Source organism: Vanellus vanellus (assembly GCF_965231255.1).
Source record: "Vanellus vanellus genome assembly, chromosome: 4".
Lineage (NCBI taxonomy): Eukaryota > Metazoa > Chordata > Aves > Charadriiformes > Charadriidae > Vanellus > Vanellus vanellus.
The window spans coordinates 40,505,078-40,512,476 of NC_138909.1; positions in this window are offsets into that span (position 1 = coordinate 40,505,078).

Below are 7,399 nucleotides of genomic sequence, written 5' to 3' on the forward strand. Positions count from 1 at the left end.
ATTGGAATAATAAAATGAATAGCAAACAGGATTCTCTACTCGCTGACAAAACAGCATCATGACCTACATAACTCACCCAAGGCTGTATTTTCCTCTAGAGTACAGTAATTGTTTCCATCTCAAACCCTGATATCACCACTTCATCACCTTTTGCTGGAGGGATGGAAATCTTTGATGCTTGAGCAATTTCAGGGTCAGAATTGTACTGAAAGCAAAAATCAGGTATACCATAAATAGAAAGAGAACATAACAGGTATATACTGGATACACTGCAAGAGAAAAACCAAACAGCCAGTCACCAAAAGCAGAATATCAATGCAAGTGGTACTGCACTTCTTTTTGATATAAAAGAGGAAGAGGTGAGTGTTGTGGAGTGTCAAGAAGTAGGAAAAGAACCCCAACATATCTGTGTGCTCTCTACCTTGAAGACCGTGTTAGCCAGGACCAAAGATCAAGCACATCACGCTGTGGCAAAGTAAAGCTGTGGAGACTGAGGACTGCAGGGTACGACAAACAAATGTAAAACAGTCCGGGAAATAAATGCATCATGGTGAAGAGTGTAACCAAGAAACTAAATGCCGACCATGGTTTCTGAGAAAAATGCTCACAGAAATGCCTCCTCTTTGCATTTTTAATAAAGTTTGCTTGGATATAGAGGGCCATACTGTTACACAGGACAACCTAGGAATGGTGAAATCAAGCGTGTGAAGATCCAATAGAAAGGTTAAACAGGTCTTTATAGTCTAGGTATACTTCTCACAGGTAAATTGAATACTCTAGAAAATCCACTTTCGGTCAAACATTCAACTAAAGGATTCAACTGAAAACCCACAAAATGTACTCTTTTTCTTTGTTTCTACACTGAAGAAAATATTTTGTTATTTCAGACCTCACGTGCAAGCAATCCTTACAAAACAGGTTTAAGGTTACCTAATTTACATATTAAAAATTGAGTCAAGATTATTAGAATGAATATAGGCAATGATGTTTTCTTCTCTCTAAAGAAAAATCTTACCTGTATCACTTCTTTCCAAAGACAGACCTCTGTGACAACTTAGTCTGAGATTAAGTAGCAGTTTATTTTTGATGATTAAGAAATTCCTAGATTTTTGTTTCCTGCATTCCACAGTAGGGAATTTCGAGTGAAATCTTCCTGCTTAGAACATAACGCAAAGAACAGCCTTTGAGACTCAATATAAACAAACTTAGACGCTTCATAACTATCATCACTCCCACATTAGCTTCAGCCCTTGGTGGAGCAAGTTATTTTATGCCTGTGTACTCACGCTACTCAGGGGGAAATAGAAGAGGCAGAGAGAAAAAATTCTGTAAGTTCAAAGGTAGAGCATGTGACAGTTCCCCACTGCTGTCTCTGCGTACGGGTGGCTGGCTTCATGCTAATAAGTGGCAGGCATTATGCATGATTTCCATCTATTTTAGACCTCAGAAGTCATACAGAAAATGATAATACAGCGTTTTCGCAAATAATTACCTAAAAAAAAATTGAGAGCATAAGATTCACAGGAAAAGCAACAATAATATCCTTCCACAATTACCACAGATTTCATTTACAGCAAATGAAGACTACCCCACACTCAATAACGCTGAGTAAACTTTCAAGTGATTGAGGTAAAGACAGAACATTGCTCATGCTTTCAAAATTATCTATTTGCCCTCAAAAGTAAGCTGTTCTGTAAAAGCTTGGTGCTATGCCTACAGCAATACTTTTATTTGCCTTCTCATCCTTGGCGGTGTTTTCCATATTTTCACCAGTCACCATAGCAAATTCTATTATCAACTCTTCCGTGCAGATTCAGCAATCCTTTAATTCTGACTATGTGCATCACTAAATTCACTAGACAAGAATAACTGACTACACCTTTGACTTGCAAAGAAACAGAAAACAGAACCTGGAAATAGCTAAATATAACCTACAAAAAACCTGCCTTTTTCTAGTTTTAATCTGTGTGGCACTGATATGCATCCTGCCATGAGTGCCCAGCATGATTCAAAAGGTCTCCGCACAGGCAAAAATGCCTTCTTTAGAGAACATTTTTTTTAAATAATTTTCAGGGGTTTTTTGGTTTGTGTTTTGTTGATTTTTTTTTTTTTTTAAATTGGGTACCGTTATTTTTTACATCATTCTCAAATTAAATTGCACAACAGAAAGTGTCATACCTCCTAAGGGAAAATGACAGCAACTGAGACTTTCATTAGCGTTAGTTCCCAAACAACTAATAAAGGAACAATTCTTCAAATCAGCTTACATCCAGTGAAATGGAAACGGTCATTACCTTCCACAGCAAGTCCACCTTCTGGCACAGTATGAATATTTTTGATATAAAAATCTGTAGGATAATGAAAGAGCACAATAGCACAAATGAAAAGCCAGGCTTCCCGCACACTAGTAATTCAGGCTAGGCTATTCACGCCTTTTAGCATCTAGAGACAAAAAGTCTCTGGTGAGAAGACAGAACTCCAGAAGAATGACAGCAATGAAAAGAATAGCTTAGGTTGGGATGGCTCTCACGAGACCCTCCGGTCCACCTCTCCGCTCAAAGTGAGAGTAATGTGGACACTACATCATGCAGGCCCTTGTCCAAAGCCAACTTCTGAATCTGTCCAAGACTGTAGGTTCCACCATCTCTCAGAGCAACCTGTGGCAGGGTGAGCTTCCACACCTGCTGGAATTTTTCTTTAAGAAACTTGTTTGTCCTTTGGTTGTTTACCTCCAGGAAAAGTTCAGCCCCTTCTTACTGCTGACTTTTGTTCAAACTGAAGTCATAAACCAGGAAAAGTACCAATATTGTTTATTTACAAATTTAAGAGTAACGTTGTCAAGTGTGTGATTACAATTTTAATTTTCCCATGTTACCATAGATAGTCATTTATACAGTACAATAGTTTACTGCATCCATACTTCTATTCGTAAACCTCAGCCTTTTGAGACATTACAGCCAGTTTTCCCTCTAAGCCGCTGCTTTTCCTCAAGTATCTCCCCTCTCCTGCTTTTCACATACCCCATACCTTAAGCTTTCTCTGGAAAGCAGCCCATGAAGAAACGTTAAACCCCATGGGGGAATAACTGAAAACATTACAGAAGTGACAGGACTCTCTTGCAGCTCTCCAGGCTGAATGTGAAAATAGACATCATATGAGTCATAAATAGAGAAATAGTGGCCTACTAGAAAGTACTGCTTTGCTGGACTTGCATCTGACCCATCACAGCCCCAGAGCCTGGCAATCCCTGCTGCTTCTGGCACAGATGGAGTCACCTCCGAAAATTCTGTCCTGGACTCAAAACTTTTCTCATGTTCATATTGCTCTACTCATCTTTTGAGAGGAATGAATAACTGCAAAATAAGAAATGCTCTCTTCTTTGGAGGCTTTTACAGACTTCCCAACTATATCTCATTAAACAAAAACAAACTATTGTAAAGTTCTAACATCTCAATTAAGTAAACCCTAACAATTCAGTAAAAAAAAAAAAAAGTTAAATCCTGTATAAACACGCCATCATAATATTCCTACACCAAATACATTTATTTGGAAAAAACAGTATTTCAGACATAAGTAGTGGATTAGGTTGGTTAGTTGAAGGAACATAAACGAATTCAGAGATGAAGCTACTCCACCACAGGGAAGATAAGGAACGATGGCATTTTTCCTCCAGCCCAATTCATCTTAGACCACTCTGCAGTGTAATTTCAAATTTCTTGTATTCAAAACAGAGTGACTACGCAGCTGTAAAATTATTGTGCATATGGAAGGTCAAATTCTTGAAGTTGTTTTTTTTTTTGTTGGTTTTTTGTTTGTTTGTTTGTTTTTTAAACACAGGGAGTAACGTGAAGAGGATTCAGTAAGGGCTGTAGGAGCTGGGATCCACCTCTTCCCTCATAGCTGAGTATTTTCATTGCACAAATCCGCTTCACAAATTTAGCATGGGGGTTTGGGTTTGTTTTTTCTTTGGGTTTGTTTTTGGAGGCAGGGGGAAAAGGGTGAAGTTGGTTTTGTTTGTTTTGAAACACAATGTATCAGATACATTCCAAAGATTTAGTGCAATAAAACTTTGGCTTCATCACCTTTTCTGGTATCAGTGAACTAATTCAGGAACAGGCCAACTGCTGAAACATAGGTCATCGTGAAATTCCTAACAAATAGGTGTCTGCTGGTATTTTCAACTGGCATCAGGACTGGATGCTACCAAGAGCCAGAAAGAACAGAGATATTTTTTTTTAAGCCTTTTTGTCTTTGTTAATAATTCTACAGTAATGCCAGAGTAGTATCTACAAAAAACAGGGCTTATTGCAGTACATGCTGAACATTAAAATTACATCTGTGTTAGCAAGTAGTGTGGACCAGCTGGAGCAGATTTGTAGAAGAAGTGGTGGTGCTGAGGACCTGATGTCTGCACAATTCACATTTCACGGCTTCTATATTCTGGGTAGCTTTTTTTTTTTTAAATTTGGAGCATCTCTAGAGAGGGCGCATCGCACACCAAACTATTTCAGATTAAAAAGCTCGGCCTGCTCCTACCTAGCACCGATCAAGAATTGAGCTGGTGTGCATTACTGTTCAATTTCCAGAGGCAGACAAAAAGGAAGATGTCTTAAAGTGGCTTCATTTGCCAAGGACCTGCCCCTGCTGTGCCTACGACCGAAGGGGTGTCCCAGGCAACGGAGTGGAGTTGAGCAGATGAGTTTCTGTGCGCCTATTACATATAGCACATTGCCTTAACACTTTAATGCAGTAACGTGTTTAATGCAACACGGTAACATAGTAACATTGATTTCTATGAAACAGCTTGACATAAAAACAGCTGAGGCCAAACAAAAGTAGCTGTGATTGCTGCTAAAGTTGTTGGGCCAGTCTTCCCAAGCTTTAGAGTTAGGGCTCTAAAGGCCTGTTGGCAGAGAGAGGGACATTTTTCAAAGAGTTAAAAAGATACAAAAAGAAGTATTTCCGCAACATTCATTTTTCTGTCAAGCGGACCTGGTTGTATTTTCCTTCCCCAAATGGCTGAACTTGCAAACACACTCAGGTTCTAATCTCCCCAAATTACTGCAAGTTTCTACAGCTTTCTCAGTAGCCAGCATCCAGCACGCTCAACCAGGGTCTGACAGGACCTGTGCAATACTATTGACTACAAACAGATATACGGGGTAACTTCATCGCCAATCACGATTGCGTTCCAGATTTTTTCTAATTAAAAAAAAAAAAAAAAAAAAAAAGGAGTTACAGTAGCTCTATTTTCAAATTGAGACGGTGCTACTCTAGCAACCTATTGCAATGCTTACTCTGCAGTGTGACACCGCGTGTATGTGTAACACATTATTTTGGTACAAGGAACACAATCCTCCAAATATTTCAAACTCAGTAATCATACCTAGCTCTCAAATGGTTTTTATAATGAAGAACTAAACTCAATTCCAAGCAAAGTTCTGCAAGTGTGATCAGTACTCGCTAAATGCAGAACACCTGCAGAATTTGTTTAGGTGTAAAAAAAAAGAAAGCGCACACAAAACCAGTATTGCAGTTAACTACCAAGCATTAATATAATAGCTTAGACCATAATACATTTCTGTCAAACTACATTCTGTAGCCTAATTTTATATTGGGTTGTTACACGCAAAACGTTGTTATGGGAAAAGAGGATACACCCTAGTATAACTTAAATCTTAACAGCCTAATCAAAGATTATTAGTCCAGATCCAATTATGAAGTGAAAAGTGACCATTACTATACATCAAAAAAGGTCTCAACAGTAGCAACAGTTGAAATTGTTGTACAGGCGCTTCCTATTGCCTCACTCCTTTTCCTGGTGTTATGCTTACCCTTCAAGTGCCCCTCTGGATCTTGAGGTTGATGGCATCCATTTGCGCCCAGGACACACAGCAAGTCGTCAGCATCCCAAGTCTGAGCGTGACGTCGACGGTTTCTTCCTCCTTAACCTATAATCGGCTTGGGATCACTTTTATGTTTGATAACACACTTGTAACATCTTGCTCTTTCTTCACCTGCCTGCATCTTCACCATTTCATCCGATTTTACTGTATATGGTGCATTTTACACGTGTTATATATTTTTTCTCTCCATTCTACTCAAAACAGGTTTTGTTTAGAGCCAGGACTGCATTTCTTCGAGTGACCGCTGGGGAGCAGTTTACAACCCAGGTTTCCAGTGCCAGACCTGCCCCATGTCTCCACATCCCCGGTACTCCTCTACACTGCATCCTGCACTGCCACTTGAGGCTTCCTCTAGACTATCTTATTCCATTAAATCCATAAATACCCCATTCTACACAAAATAACTACTTGCCACAGCCATTGATGTAAAAAACTATGTGTATACCATAGGGGGGGGGGAAAAAGTACACGTAAAACAAGTTAATCATACCTACCTGGTCATTAACAAATTGTTGTTATAGCTAAACCAAGTGAAAAGAAAGCTCCAGGTGAGTGAAGGGAAGCTTGGACAAAGCAAACCTGCTAAGCCTCAGCTATGACACTGTATTGGGTTTACTCACGCCGTGACCTATTACTAGCAATGGTAATAGCCAGGCTACAGCTTAGATAGCCATAAATTCACCCCCTTCTCCTTTCCCCCAAACCTAAGCAACAGGCTAGAATTAGACATTCTTCTTACTACCAAAAAAAATCTGCAAGAACCGACTTAAACATTAATGTCTGGAATGCTATTGTTCCGATACATTTTGTTGCCACCATAGAGTACCTGTTTGCCATAAAGTTTGAGATCTATACAACCTTCTCAGTTGCACATCTATGAAATAGTAGTTTTAGATATAGGAAAGAATAGAATTATTACTTAAATATATTACAGGCAACCTCAGAAGCCTGCAATTAAATTCTAATTCACAGTAGCAACATCTTGACAAGACAGTCTCCCTCCCTCTGTGTACTAGATTTTTTGCTTCATTCTTAAGTCATTTGGAATTAAAGTCTAAGCAACACCTGCAAAGCTTAATTAGCCTTTAAATACACATCCAAGTAATGAGGCCAACATGAGTTTAAGAATAGAAACACATACTGCACACTTTCAGCAGTTCCACTCAATGGTTCAAAGTGATTGTATTAGTGATTCAAAAATCATTACAACTAGTAATGATTTTTCAGTGCAAAAGCCATCTTAAAGATGTGTTTGTCCCACAACTTTTTTTGGCCTTTTTAAAAAAATTTCATGCACTTTAAGGGTTTCCATCCTAGTTAGTCACAGCCACTTCCATAGCGGTTAGGAAGTATAATTTTAGGACTGACCCTATGGACGGGTGGAGATTGTTCCAGGCTGTCTTTGGTTGACTATTCCACCCCCCTCCTAGAAAAAAGCTGGGAGAGTTGATGAACCTCATCGGTTCGGAAAAGACAGTTTTGACTGTAAAGAT